The sequence below is a fragment of the Mustelus asterias genome, chromosome 11, assembly GCF_964213995.1.
Source record: "Mustelus asterias chromosome 11, sMusAst1.hap1.1, whole genome shotgun sequence".
NCBI classification, from domain to species: domain Eukaryota; kingdom Metazoa; phylum Chordata; class Chondrichthyes; order Carcharhiniformes; family Triakidae; genus Mustelus; species Mustelus asterias.
The window spans coordinates 47,500,996-47,517,190 of NC_135811.1; the positions used below are offsets into that span (position 1 = coordinate 47,500,996).

At 44.3% G+C, this 16,195-nt stretch overlaps 1 long non-coding RNA gene across 1 annotated transcript in view; it reads left to right on the plus strand.

Annotated features, from left to right (window-relative positions):
* Positions 1-16,195, plus strand: part of LOC144500513 (uncharacterized) — a 34,451-nt gene that overhangs the window by 3,864 nt on the left and 14,392 nt on the right. Inside the window, exon 3 of the long non-coding RNA XR_013498986.1 lies at positions 14,921-14,998. This is a non-coding gene — a long non-coding RNA (uncharacterized LOC144500513). The remainder of the gene's footprint in view (positions 1-14,920; positions 14,999-16,195) is intronic.

The following is a 16,195-nucleotide window of genomic DNA, read 5'->3' on the forward strand; positions in this document are numbered from 1 at the left end:
GCTGGAAGCATATGGCACTGGCTGCCAATTTTACTTAATTGAATGCCCTCTCTCTCATCTCTCTTATTATGTAATGATCTCAATCAATGACTGTTGATTTTAATTCCATTAATCTTCGGCTCTGGGTTGCCTTGCTCCAGCTGTCTCTTCTCAATCTGCCACCCGCTATATCTTTCTCCCCCAGTTTTTACCCTTGCTCTCCCACCCCATGAGCTTTATTGTCTCATAACTGGCATGTCTAAATGATCTGTCATCCAGAGGGCATGTTGATTGTCCCACTTTTTGTTAATTTTGTTGATGAAGGAAATTGCAAAAAGTACCTATTTCAATGGGGATTTCCACATGCAGAAGTGTATTTGTACCTTTGTATGTGCAGACTCTGTGGGCTGGATTCGCCTGCTGCAGTGAACAGAGATTTAGTTAAGCACCAACTTTTGAATTCATGCTTTCAGCGGTGATGTGGTGTGAATGGCTGGTGAATTCCTGGCTCATGTTGTTTTCTGGTCTGTTAGGTGGAGTAATGTATTATTTTATGAATCAGAGACAATAAAGAGAGTGCTTTGTTTTTGTTCCATTACAATTCCTTGGGATTACATTCACCTTTGCACCCACCAGGTGTTTTACATAAAGGGTTTGTATGGCTTAACTGTCCTAACTAATACATTTATCTCCCATGATTCTAAGTGTGAAACACTGGCCCCCACAGTGCAGAGTAACCAGGTCTCCGTTTCAAAACAGCAGAGGTCCAGTTCAGAATCATGTGATTTGGGAAATATGTAATGTAGCATATATCACTGAATCCCATTTTAACACGGGTGGCCACTGCATCTTTAGCAGACACTGCACATCTACTGACTTCTAATCAATGCATCCTGTTTCCAGATCCTGAAATAGGGAAACAGTTTGGGATCAATAGTTTGATGATCATTGGGCAGGCAATGATCTTTCAATACAATGATGACTTGTAGCTGTCCAATTTGTTGGTTGCCAAATGCAACAGTTACTTGTTTGCATAGTTTCAGCTCTGTACCGCAGTGTACAAAAGAACATCCCAATCTTTAAGGTCGCCCTTTCTAGATAAAGCTGTTACCTCCTGAGTATTGAAGGCCTGCAGGTCACATTTGTTTAAAAAGTCAACCTCTCTATGGGGGTAATGGGTACTATCTTCTCTCTCTCCTTTTGAGTTAGCGATACAAAGGGGCAGCAATGGCCAAGTGGTATTAGCGCTAGACTATTAATCCAAAAACTCAGCTAATGTTCTGGTGACCTGGGTTTGAATCCCACCACAGCAGATGATGGAATTTGAATTCAATAAAAAAAAATCTGGAATTAAGAATCTACTGATGACCATGAAACCATTGTCGATTGTTGGAAACGCCCATCTGGTTCACTAATGTCCTTTAGGGAAGGAAATCTGCTGTCCTTACTTGGTCTGGCCTACATGTGACTCCAGATCCACAGCAATGTGGTTGACTTTTAACTGCCCTCTGAAATGGCCTAGCAAGCCACTCAATTGTGTCAATTAAAAGGAATGAAACCGGTCGGACCACCCGGTGTCAACCTAAGCCCTGGAAACGACAGCAGCAAAATAAACAGCCGTGTCGACCCTGCAAAGTCCTCCTTACTAACATCTGGGGTTAGTGGCAAAATTGGGAGAGCTGTCTTAAGCAACAGCCTGACATAGGCATTCTCATGGAATCATATCTTACAGATAAGGTCCCAGACATCACCATTACCATTGGGGTTTCTGTCCTGAACCATAACAGTGTTTTATGGAGCCCGCCTGGATCAGAAGTTTTACAACTTGAATAAGCATGGTATGTTTCACTCGAGTATGATTCAAATGACCCACTAAGGAGCTTTTATCAAACAAAGTTTATTTAACAATATAGTTAGCATGTATGGAAAGAAAATTAGCAATAACTTTTATCAATTACAAACAAAACAACCATAGTAATACATAACTCTTAACAAAGATATCTAAGATGTTCCAATTAAACCAATCCCATAAACAAAAAACCCTTCCACTGATTTAACACAGCAAAAACTAGTGCTCATGTGATACTGGAACTGAGAACTTTGGACGAATGTTGCAGTTCTCCTGGTCTTCTCGGAACACCAGGGAGAGACTCTGGTCAAACCACCAACAGCAGATTTTCTATTCCAGGGAGGCTTTCAGCTGGCCAGCAGAATTTCCCAAAACCAGGGAGAGAGAGAGACACTTTTTTTCCAGCTTGATGTCCCTTCTAAAAACTAAAACCTGCAGCTCAGAACTGAAAACTAAAGAGCTCCTCCTCTGTCGAGAAATTTGACTTCTTTGTTTGCTCTTGACCTGCACCATCAATTTCTGCACACTCTTTTGTAAAGACGCGCAGCAGAGTGCCTTCCTTGGTGTCAGAACCCATTTTCACCATGGTTCCAAAGATCACTGTGTCAGTTATGCTGCTCAGAAAACCACCATAATTCATTCGAACACCAGCTTTGTACAGCATGACTTCACTAGGCATCCACATCTCTGCACACTACACAGAATCATTATGCCAGTAGTTCATTTTAGATGATGGTACAATTTTGACAAACAATCTGATTATAAGCTGTTGTCCTTTCCTTTGATCCACATTAGTATGATACTTACACTCCTCAAACTCCTCTTTGAGATTACACATGACCGTTGATTCATTCACACTTTTCTTGGTATAGATGAAGAACTGTTTTTGACAGATCTGCAACTTATGTTCAGGAAATTTGAACAACTCGGGAACATGTTCCAAAACAGTCAACTTGTCTTGTATCTGTCTCCACCCCTCATTTTGTTTGTTCACATTATTGTACATTAACTTGCTCTCCTTCTCCAACTCCACCAGTTTTGTGATTGATTGATTGATACTTCTGGCTGCTGCATTTCAGACTGAGTAAACATCAACTTTTCCACTTGAACCTGTGCCAATTTGAAAAGGTCATGTTCGCCAGGATGCTGTTTAATTGGAATTGGCATTTTCCACATCTACAACTATCTCACTTCCAATTATCTTAGTACTTCTCAGTGTAGTCCCATATACTTCCCACATGAATAACTCTTCCAGGTCAGTTTGACTTTCCTCTGGAAGGTAACTCAGTAATTCATCCCAATTTTTAATAATGTCCTTGTTATCCAATTTAATTTGAGGAATGTCAAATTCAGAGTCATCTGGATTTGGTTCTTCACTGAGTTATAATCACTAAAACATCCTCCTTTCACTCCTTCCCTATCAAAATACTTTTAAAACATATTCACATGACACACTCCGAGTTTTCCTTCTATCTGGGTACTTATCAAATAATTCATCTCACTCAATTTCCTTTCAATTTGATAAGGCCCACTGAACTTTGCTTTTAAGGGTTCACCTGCCACTGGTAACAGTACAAAAATATTATCTTCACTAGCAAAACTACAAATTTTTGATTTCTTATCTGCCTCCTGTTTTATCACATGCTGTGCCACTTTTAAATGTTGTCTAGCCAATTCTCCTGCTTTCCTTAAAATTTGACACACAGTCCAATAATTTAGTCTAGAACGTTCACTCACCGATTTTTCATTAATCAATTTAACTGGTCCCCTTACCTCATGACAAAAAATCAATTCAAATGGACTGAATTTGGTTGACTGATTAGGTGCATCCCTAATTGCAAAGAGTACAACTGAAATTCCTTTATCCCAATTCTCTGGATAATCTTGACAATAAGCCCTCAATATGGTCTTTAAAGTTTGATGCCACCGTTCAAACGCTTCCTGCGATTCTGGATGGTACCCGGTTGATTTAAATTGTTTTGCTCCTAAGCTATCCATAACCTCCTTGAATAACTTTGATGTAAAATTTGACCCTTGATCTGTTTGTATTTCTATGGGTAGTTCATATCTAGTAAAAAAAATTGAAGTAACTCCTCTACAATCCTTTTGGCTATAATATTGCGTAATGGAATGGCCTCTTGAAACCTAGTGGACACATTCCTTATAGTCAATAGATATTGATTCCCACTTTTTGTTTCAAGGAGGGGTCCTACGCAATCAATTAAGACTCTTATAAATGGTTCCTCAAATGCTGGAATGGGTATTAAAGGTGCTGGTTTTATCACCGCTTGAGGTTTCCCTATGACTTGACATATGTGACATGATCAACAACATTTAACTACATCTTTATGCAGTCCAGGCCAATAAAAATGTTTTTGTATTTTAGCTTACGTTTTCAGTACCCCAAATGACCTTCTACTGGTACCTCATGTGCTACTTGCAAAACCTCCTTTCTATACCCTCCCGGCAATACCACTTGATGAACTTCTGCCCACTTTTCATCCGCCTGAAAATGTAGTCTCCATTTTCTCATTAAGACATCATTTTTAAGGTAATAACATTCCAGTATACACTCAGATTCCTCTTTTGTGAATGCTTTCTGATACATCTGTTCTATTTCTATATCTTTCTGTTGTAACTCTGCCAACTTTCCTGAACTAAAAATATCCACCTCATCTTCCACTATCCTTGTTCTTTTCCAACCATCTGATCAAAAATTATTTCTGATAATTGAATTTCAACTTTCTTATCTTCACTCTGATTTCTCCTCTTGTGACCTTGTTACCACACAATCAGGAAAAATCCCAGGATATGTGTCCTTCAACAACTCAGTTATTTGCTGCTCCACTGGCTTTTCAACCACAGTAGGCATCACTCCCACCTGTGATCCAACTATATCGTTACCCAAGATAAACTGTATTCCTGGACAAGATAATTTCTCGATTACTCTTGCTACCACTTCACCACTCTTCACTGGACTCTCCTACCTTATATAATGGAACACTACTCTTCTCACCCTGATTTCCATATATTCCACACCTTTTCTGGCAATATTACTGGAACCATCACCAGTATTATTGGCACTTTCTACTGGAACATCAGTTCAGAACTGTTTTAGCTTCCCTGTTCAGAACTGGAACTAACTGGTACCAAAATCACTGCAACTTCCTCCTGGGAACATCCAAATGTCCACCAGTTAAACGTCGAAGTAAACAGGATCATGTTGGGTTTCGGACACTCCCACCAACATTTCTGGATCTTTAGCCCTTGTTCACACTGACATTTCTCCTCCCCCGCCCCACAAACAATACACACACCCACATGCAAATACACACACATATACACACCCCCACATACAAATACACACACATGTAAATATACAGACGCGCAAATACACACACACCCATGCAAATACACACCCACACACATACACCCAGTTACATGCAAATACACACGTGCCAAAACACACGCCAACATGCAACTACATACAGACCCATGCAAATACACACATCCACACACAAATACCCACACGCACACACACACACACACATAACCTTTATTTCAGGTTACATTTTTGTCCGATGTTTCTGTAACATTGGACCAAAAACAGACATAATCATAAATGATGGATGGTGTGCCTGAAGGTTTTTCTTTGCAGAACTGTTTTCCCCTTATTATTTTCAAATAATTAAAAAAAAATCTAACATTTATTAACAGTATGTAATGGCAACTTTTAAAAAAATAAGTCATTTATTATTTCATCCTTTATCTGGCCATTTCCCAATAGCCCAGTGGTACTTTAAATTGACTCACTGCTCAGCAGGCCAAGGCAAAGATTAACATTACTGCAATACAGAGAAATCAATATTACGATAGCATTATATCCTAGATTACTTGCTTAACGCTTGCCTTATAACATACAGGTAGAAAGGCCTGGAATTTTCAGAGAGCTTCAGGATATCGGATCTGCACAGATTAATGTGGGAATGCTGAAGGTGTGGGCTGGGATTTTCCGGACCCGTTTCCACGCAGCGAGTTTTTCGGCAGTGGAGGTGGTTTACCATTGACTGCCGGTGGGATCTTCTGGTCCCACCCAAGTCATTGATCATTTGTGTTGCTTGCTATCCATGCTGCGGTTCTGTACTGTGACGCCTGCAGAGCTAGCAATCATTGAAATCAGTGAGAGGTTCAACATTCTTGCTCCAATATCACCATCCTAACCCCATAGAATGTCCATCGCCAAAACTTTCAAACAAGCAGCAAGACCGAGCGTGGCTGGTGGTGAGCAAGGCCCTCCCTGTTAGATTCCCCCTACTCGTCCAGAGTCTCACCCCATCTGCACTTGGTCCTCGAGGTGGCTGTGCTGGGGAAGAGACCATTGTCCTCCACCTTGTGGAATGTGCCTTTGCAAACTAGGTCTGCAGAGAGATGAGGTGGTTCTTGTTGAGATTCCTCCCAAGCAGCTCTGTGACACAGGACTCTGTGCACTATGGGCTGTTCCCAGGGATGCACATTGAGACAAACATAGGTGAAGGAAACTGCAGGGGGTGTGCACAATTGAAATGTGGAGCTTGTTCAAGGAACAGCTACTGGGTGTCCTTGATAAGTATGTACCTGTCAGGCAGGGAGGAAGTGGTCGAGCGAGGGAACCGTGGTTTACTAAAGAAGTTGAATCTCTTGTGAAGAGGAAGAAGGAGACTTATGTAAAGACGTGACGTGAAGACTCAGTTAGGGCGCTTGAGAGTTACAAGTTAGCCAGGAAGGACCTAAAGAGAGAGCTAAGAAGAGCCAGGAGGGGACATGAGAAGTCTTTGGCAGGTAGGATCAAGGAAAACCCTAAAGCTTTCTATAGGTATGTCAGGAATAAAAGAATGACTAGGGTAAGATTAGGGCCAGTCAAGGACAGTAGTGGGAAGTTGTGCGTGGAGTCTGAAGAGATAGGAGAGGTGCTAAATGAATATTTTTTAGAACATAGAACATAGAACAGTACAGCACAGAACAGGCCCTTTGGCCCACGATGTTGTGCCGAGCTTTGTCTGAAACCCAGATCAAGCTATTTCCTCCCTATCATCCCGAAGTACTCCATGTGCCAATCCAATAGCTTCTTAAATGTTCCTAAAGTTTCTGACTCCACTATCCCTGTAGGCAGTCCATTCCACACCCCAACCACTCTCTGCGTAAAGAACCTACCTCGGACATCCTTCCTATATCTCCCACCATGAACCCTATAGTTATGCCCCCTAGTTACCGCTCCATTCACCCGAGGAAATAATCTTTGACCATTCACTCCATCTATCCCCCTCATCATCTTATAAACCTCTATCAAGTCTCCTTTCAACCTCCTCCGCTCCAAAGAGAAAAGCCAAGTTCCCTCAACCTTTCCTCATAAGATCTACCCTCCAAACCAGGCAGCATCCTGGTAAATCTCCTTTGCACTCTTTCCAGTGTCTCCACATCCTTCTTGTAGTGAGGTGACCAGAACTGCACACAATATTCCAAATGCGGTCTCACCAAGGTCCTGTGCAGTTGCAGCATAACCCCACGGCTCTTAAACTCAAACCCCCTGTTAATGAACGCCAACACACTATAGGCCTTTTTCACGGCTCTATCCACTTGAGTGGCAACCTTCAGAGATCTATGGATATGAACCCCAAGATCTCTCTGTTCCTCCACATTCTTCAGAACCCTACCTTTGACCCTGTAATCCACATTTAAATTTGTCCTACCAAAATGAATCACCTCGCATTTGTCAGGGTTAAACTCCATTTGCCATTTTTCAGCCCAGCTCTGCATCCTATCTATATCTCTTTACAGCCTACAACAGTCCTCCACCTCATCCACTACTCCACCAATCTTGGTGTCATCAGCAAATTTACTGATCCATTTACATTTATAAAAATGACAAATAGCAGAGGACCAAGCACTGATCCCTGTGGCACTCCGCTGGTAACTGGTTTCCAGTCCAAAGATTTTCCATCCACCACCACCCTCTGTCTTCTGTTAGATAGCCAGTTACCTATCCAATCGGCCAAACTTCCCTCTATCCCACACCTCCTTACTTTCTTCATAAGCCGACCGTGGGGGACTTTATCAAACGCCTTACTAAAATCCATGTATATGACATCAACTGCACTACCTTCATCTACACACTTAGTTACCTCCTCAAAAAATTCTATCAAATTTGTGAGGCAAGACTTGTCCTTCACAAATCCGTGCTGACTATCCCGGATTAATCTGCATCTTTCTAAATGGTCGTAAATCCTATCCCTAAGGACCTTTTCCATCAATTTACCAACCACCGAAGTAAGACTAACCGGCTTATAATTACCAGGGTCATTTCTATTCCCTTTCTTAAACAGAGGAACAACATTCGCCACTCTCCAGTCCTCTGGCACCACCCCCGTGGACAGTGAGGACCCAAAGATCAAAGCCAAAGGCTCTGCTATCTCATCCCTTGCCTCCCAAAGAATCCTAGGATATATTTAATCAGGCCCAGGGGACTTATCAACTTTCAGTTTATTCAAAATTGCTTGTACATCTTCCCTCCGAACATCTACTTCCTCCAGCCTATCAGCCTGTGACACCCTCTCTTCCTCAAAAACATGGTGAACACCGAAGAAAAGTATTCATTCATCATCTCTCCTATCTCTTCTTACTCCATGCACAAATTCCCACTCCCGTCCTTGACCGGCCCCAACCTCACCCTGGTCATTCTTTTATTCCTCACATAAGAGTAAAAAGCCTTGGGGTTTTCCTTGATCCGACCCGCCAAGGACTTCTCATGCCCCCTCCTAGCTCTCCGAAGCCCCTTTTTCAGCTCATTTCTTGCTAACTTGTAACCCTCCATCGAGCCAACTGAACCTTGTTTTCTCAACCTAACATACGCTTCTTTCTTCCTCTTGACAAGACATTCCACCTCTTTTGTGAACCATGGTTCCCTCACTCGGCCATTTCCTCCCTGCCTGACAGGGACATACCTATCAAGGACACGCAGTATTTGTTCCTTGAAAAAGTTCCACTTATCATTAGTGCCTTTGCCTGACAATTTTTGTTCCCATCCTATGCTTCCTAATTCCCGCCTGATTGCATCATAATTACCTCTCCCCCAATTGTAAACTATGCCCTGCCGTATGGCCCCATCCCTCTCCATTGCAATAACAAAAGACACCGAATTGTGGTCACTATCTCCAAAGTGCTCTCCCACAACTAAATCCAACACTTGGCCCGGTTCATTTCCCATTATCCAATGTGGCCCCACCTCTTGTCGGCTTATCCACATATTGTGTCAGGAACCCCTCCTGCACACACTGCACAAAAACTGCCCCATCCGAACTATTCGACCTATAAAGGTTCCAATCAATATTTGGAAGGTTAAAGTCCCCCATGACAACTACCCTGTGACCTCCACACCTATCCATAATCTGCTTAGCAATTTCTTGCTCCACATCTCTATTACTATTTGGGGGCCTATAGTAAACTCCTAACAACGTGACCGCTCCTTTCCTATTCCTAACCTCAGCCCATATTACCTCTGTAGGCAGATCCCCTTCAAAATGTCTTTCTGCAGCTGTTACACTCTCCTTGATTAACAGTGCCACTCCTCCACCTCTTTTACCAGCTACCCTACACTTACTGAAACATCTATACCCCGGAACTTCCAACAACCATTCCTGTCCTTGTTCTACCCATGTCTCTGTAATGGCCACAACATCGTAGTCCCAAGTGCCAATCCACGCCCCAAGTTTTGTCAGTATTCATGCAGGAAAAAGACAATGTTGTCGAGGAGAATACTGAGATACAGGCTATTGGACTAGATGGGATTGAGAATAAGGAGGAGGTGTTAGCAATTCTGGAAAATGTGAAAATAGATCCCGGATGGGATTTATCCTAGGATTCTCTGGGAGGCGAGGGAGGAGATTGCAGAGCCTTTGGCTTTGATCTTTATGTCGTCATTGTCTACAGGAATAGTGCCGGAAGACTGGAGGATAGCAAATGTTGTCCCCTTGTTCAAGAAGGGGAGTAGGGACAACCCTGGTAATTATAGACCAGTGAGCCTTATTTCTGTTGTGGGCAAAGTTTTGGAAAGGATTATAAGAGATAGGGTTTATAATCATCTGGAAAGGAATAATTTGATTAGGGATAGTCAACACGGTTTTGTGAAGGGTAGGTTGTGCCTCACAAACCTTATTGAGTTCTTTGAGAAGGTGACCAAAGAGGTGGATGAGGGTAAAGCAGTTGATGTGGTGTATATGGATTTCAGTAAAGTGTTTGATAAGGTCCCCACGGTAAGCTATTGCAGAAGATATGGAGGCATGGGATTGAGTGTGATTTAGCGGTTTGGATCAGGAATTGGTTAGCTGTAAGAAGACAGAGGATGATGGTTGATGGGAAATGTTCATGCTGGAGTTCAGTTACTAGTGGTGTACCGCAAGGATCTGTTTTGGGGCCGCTACTGTTTGTCATTTTTATTAATGACCTGGATGAGGGCGTGGAAGGATGGATTAGTAAATTTGCGGATGACACTAAAGTCGGTGGAGTTGTAGACAGTGCGGAGGGAAGTGGCAGGTTACAGAGGGACATAGATAAGCTGCAGAGCTGGGCTGAGAGGTGGCAAATGGAGTTTAATGCGGAAAAGTGTGAGGTGATTCACTTTGGAAGGAGCAACAGGATTACAGAGTACTGGGCTAATGGTAAGATACTTGGTAGTGTGGATGAGCAGAGAGATCTGGGTGTCCATGTGCATAGATCCCTGAAACTTGGCACCCAGGTTGATAGGGTTGTTAAGAAGGCGTATGGTGTGTTAGCTTTTATTGGTAGAGGGATTGAGTTTCGGAGCCAGGGGGTCATGTTGCAGCTGTACAAAGCTCTGGTGCGTACAGTTCTGGTCGCCGCATTATAGTAAGAATGTGGAAGCATTGGAAAGGGTGCAGGGGAGATTTACCAGGATGTTGCCTGGTATGGTGGGAAGGTCTTATGAGGAAAGGCTGATGGACTTGAGGTTGTTTTCGTTAGAGAGAAGAAGGTTAAGAGGTGACTTAATAGAGGCATACAAGACGATCAGAGGATTAGATAGGGTGGACAGTGAGAGTCTTTTTCCTTGGATGGCGATAGCTAGCATGAGGGGACATAACTTTAAATTGAGGGATGATAGATATAGGACAGATGTTAGAGGTAGGTTCTTTACTCAGAGAGTAGTAAGGGCGTGGAATTCCCTGCCTGCAGCAGTAGTGGACACGCCAACATTAAGGGCATTTAAATGGTTATTGGATAAACATATGGATGATATTGGAATAGTGTAGATTAGAGGGGCTTTAGATTGGTTTCACTGGTCGGCGCAACATTGAGAGCCGAAGGGCCTGTACTGCGCCGTTATGTTCTATGAGGGATGCACTAAAGCTTGGGGCAGTTGCAGCAGTGGCACAATGGGGGAAGGTCACTGTCCAAGACCTTTCACAGTAAGAAGTTTAACAACACCAGGTTAAAGTCCAACAGGTTTATTTGGTAGCAAAAGCCACACAAGCTTTCGAGGCTCTAAGCCCCTTCTTCAGGTGAGTAGGAATTCTGTTCACAAACAGAACTTATAAAGACACAGACTCAATTTACATGAATAATGGTTGGAATGCGAATACTTACAACTAATCCAGTCTTTAAGAAACAAAACAATGGGAGTGGAGAGAGCATCAAGACAGGCTAAAAAGATGTGTATTGTCTCCAGACAAGACAGCCAGTGAAACTCTGCAGGTCCACGCAACTGTGGGAGTTACAAATAGTGTGACATAAACCCAATATCCCGGTTGAGGCCGTCCTTGTGTGTGCGGAACTTGGCTATCAGTTTCTGCTCAGCGACTCTGCGCTGTCGTGTGTCGCGAAGGCCGCCTTGGAGAACACTTACCTGAATATCAGAGGCCGAATGCCCGTGACCGCTGAAGTGCTCCCCAACAGGAAGAGAACAGTCTTGCCTGGTGATTGTCGAGCGGTGTTCATTCATCCGTTGTCGCAGCGTCTGCATAGTTTCCCCAATGTACCATGCCTCGGGACATCCTTTCTTGCAGCGTATCAGGTAGACAACGTTGGCCGAGTTGCAAGAGTATGTACCGTGTACCTGGTGGATGGTGTTCTCACGTGAGATGATGGCATCTGTGTCGATGATCCGGCACGTCTTGCAGAGGTTGCTGTGGCAGCGTTGTGTGGTGTCTTGGTCACTGTTCTCCTGAAGGCTGGGTAGTTTGCTGCGGACAATGGTCTGTTTGAGGTTGTGCGGTTGTTTGAAGGCAAGAAGTGGGGGTGTGGGGATGGCCTTGGCGAGATGTTCGTCTTCATCAATGACATGTTGAAGGCTCCGGAGGAGATGCCGTAGCTTCTCCGCTCCGGGGAAGTACTGGACAACGAAGGGTACTCTGTCCACTGTGTCCCGTGTTTGTCTTCTGAGGAGGTCGGTGTGGTTTTTCGCTGTGACGCGTTGGAACTGTTGATCAATGAGTCTAGCGCCATATCCTGTTCTTATGAGGGCATCTTTCAGCGTCTGGAGGTGTCTGTTGCGATCCTCCTCATCCGAGCAGATCCTGTGTATACGGAGGGCTTGTCCGTAGGGGATGGCTTCTTTAACGTGTTTAGGGTGGAAGCTGGAGAAGTGGAGCTTCGTGAGGTTATCCGTAGGCTTGCGGTACAGTGAGGTGCTGAGGTGACCGTCCTTAATGGAGATGCGCGTGTCCAAGAATGCAACCGATTCCGGAGAGTAGTCTATGGTGAGCCTGATGGTGGGATGGAACTTGTTGATGTCATCATAGAGTTGTTTCAGTGATTGTTCACTATGAGTCCAAAGGAAGAAAATGTCATCGATGTATCTAGTGTATAGCATCGGTTGAAGGTCCCGTGCGGTGAAGAAGTCTTGTTCGAACCTGTGCATGAAGATGTTGGCATATTGAGGTGCAAATTTGGTCCCCATGGCTGTTCCGTGTGTCTGGATGAAGAACTGGTTGTTGAAGGTGAAGATATTGTGGTCCAGGATGAAGCGGATGAGATGTAAAATTGCATCTGGAAACTGGCAGTTGTTGGCGCTGAGCACTGAGGCCGTTGCAGCAATGCCATCGTCATGGGGGATGCTGGTGTAGAGTGCTGAGACATCCATTGTGACGAGGAGCGCTCCTGGTTCAACTGCTCCATGTGTGCCGAGTTTCTGTAGGAAGTCCGTCGTGTCGTGACAAAAGCTGGGGGTTCTTTGTACAATGGGTTTCAGGATGCCCTCGACATAGCCGGAGAGGTTCTCGCACAGGGCCCCATTGCCCAATACGATGGGACGGCCGGGTGTGTTTGCCTTGTGTATCTTCGGGAGGCAGTAGAGATCTCCAACGCGGGGAGTACGTGGGATGAGAGCACGGAGGGTGTTCTGAAGGTCCGGATCAAAGGTCTTGATCAGAGTGTTGAGTTGACGGGTGTGTTCTTTGGTCGGATCTGCAGGTAACTGTCTGTAGTGTTCCTCGTTGTTGAGTTGTCGGTACACTTCTTTGCAGTAATCCATTCTGTTCAGTATGACGATGGCCCCTCCTTTGTCTGCTGGTTTGATGACAATGTTGCGGTTGGTCTTGAGAGCGTGGATGGCGTAAACTTCTTACTGTGTTTACCCCAGTCCAACGCCGGCATCTCCACATCATGACCTTTCAGCCAGAGTGAACTGAGGGTAATATCACACTCTCACTGAATGCATACAGTGAATATTACATGTCTTTCAGCTGTATTGAAGCATCTCAGAGTGCAACCTGTTCTATGTAGACAACCTTTAAATACCCTTGCACCATTCTTAAGGCCCGTTTGGAAATGTCTGTCATGCTTCTTTGACTGCATTACAGCACCTCAGAGTAACTAAATGTATGTAAAGAACCTGAATATTATTGCACTTTGCGTGATGTCCATTTTGGAATGTTTGGAATGTTCTTTCAGATATTCTATGAATAAAGTGTATTTTGGGGGGAAAAAATGTCACACCCTGTCCAACCAGATGTTGATGTGAAGGGGCTTGCAGCTCCGAAAGCTTGTGTGGCTTTTGCTACCAAATAAACCTGTTGGGCTTTAACCTGGTGTTGTTAAACTTTCAACCAGGTGTTACCAGGTTTTTACTGATCAATGTGGTTAACAACATTTGATGAACAACAGAACAGGCTCTGGAAAAATAATTTTATGCCCATGGAGCTTATTTTTTGAAGTTGAATTTTTTTTGAAATTTGGAAAAAGTCTTCACAGAATATATTATTCTACCTTTGCCTTAACCTTTGATTTGCTCTACGCACACGTTTTTGGGAGCAATTTTACTTCAGTGGTTTTTGTTATCTGCTGAGGGAGCGTCTGTGAAAATTGTTTCATGTGATGTGTTGTCTGGACAGCCGAATACCATCCCTCCAGCTCGGGGCTCTAAATGAGCAATCAATTACAGTCCACTGCATGGAGATAGTGCAGACATTCTCAGGCAGGGAGATCACTCCGTCTCTGTGATTTAATTTGTGGTCAGCAGTGGACATCCTAGAATGGCTTTTTAAAAATGTTTTTGAGGCTAACCGAAACATCGAGTGAGTTTATGCTCTCAGGAACTCTGTGCGTAGGAAAGCTTTGAATTAAATTTCATCATGATTCATCAAAAAAAGATACAAAATATTAACATATAACTTATCTTATTGCTTTAGCATAGAATCCCTACAGTGCAGAAGGAGACCATTCAGCCCATCGAGCCTGCATCAACAACAATCCCACCTTGGCCCTATCCCCGTAACCGCATATATTTACCCTGACACTAAGGGACAATTTACCATGGCCAATCAACCTAACCTGCGGGTCTTTGGAGTGTGGGAGGAAACCCTCGCAGACACTGGGAGAATGTGTAAACTCCGTACAGACAGTGACCCAAGGCCGGAATCGAACCTGGGTCCTTGTCCCTGTGAGGCAGCAGTGCTAACCGTTGAGCCATCATGGCACCTTTAGTAAGAACAGTCTCTGGAGTTAATTCAAAACCAGTGAGAATAAGTGACTGGTGTACAGCTGGTAGGTGATTAACGACTCTGGGGATCTCTGTTCTGTGTAACAATGTCATTCTTTCTTTCTCAGATAACAGAAGCATGTCTGGAATCTGTGGCTCATGAATCCGATGCCAACTCCACAAAGCCAGCCGCTAGAAATATAATGGTAAAAATACACGACCAGTGACACTGATTGTGTGTGTGCATTTGGCCTTGTGCCTTTGGCAAACATGTTGTAACAGTTCAAGAACTCTTGACCAGGAAAACACATAATCAATCATTCCTTAAAATGTCTTATATTAAAACTTCAGTCCTCACCCCACCCAGTTATAGACCCTTGCACACTCCCTGCAGACTCTTCTCTCCCCTATCAGAATGATCCAAATTGGGTATAGTTTGGTATTTCAGAATTAGAATGAAACAGCCCCAGTTCAGGACACCTGTTTGGACTTTGATGTATCACTTACTCTTAACTTGTGATTGTGGAGCCAATGACCAGGTAATAAAGGCCACATCATTAGCTTTACAATTCAAGACTAAGGACAAACTTAAAATCATAGGGCCCAATTCTACCATCGTGTTGCGCCCGTTTTCAAGTGCAAAACCTTGGTAAAAGTCAGGCGTGAGGCGAGTAGTGCGATCTGCGACCACCTCCATGGCCGTTTCCCCTTTACCAAGGTACGAAAATGGCCGCAATTGGGACTGTGCCCAAAATGGGGGCACCAGTCATTTAAATGCATTTGCATGTATTTAAATTGACTTAATGGGCTGCACGTACAACCTTACCGGCACTCCCCCCATTACCACCGTGTTCGCCCACCCAGAATCAGCGCGAAACTGACATGCTCCACAAAAGTCCGATTTGGGCATTCCAGTTGGTGAGGAGGTAAGTGCCGAGCGCCTGACGGCTCTCTGCTTGAGATCGGTTGGGCGGGGGGGGGGGGGGGGGGGGCGGGGGCGCTGAGGTCTTCTTAGCCTGTGATCAGTGAAGGGGAAAGGGGGTCCACTGCCACTCTGCCTGTGATCAGTGAAGGGGAAAGGGGGTCCGCTGCCACTCTGCCTGAGATCAGTGAGGGGGATGGGGGAGGGGTCCACGATCAGTCTGGGTGGTGGGGGGGAGGGGGGGAATAAGGGGGTCAGTAATGCTGGGAAGTGGGGCAGTGTCTGTGAGGGCCAGGGGGAAGGCATTATCCAGCCCGGGAGGGATGTGGCAGGGGAGCAGCATTCTATCATTTGTTTTACGCCATGCACAATTGGAGGTGCCAATCGGAGCTGCAGGGTTTTGGGCGCATTAAGCCCCGCCCACTGGCTTGTGCAGCACGATTCAGAATTGCTGATGTTTTTTCAGGCAGAGTGTGTATGG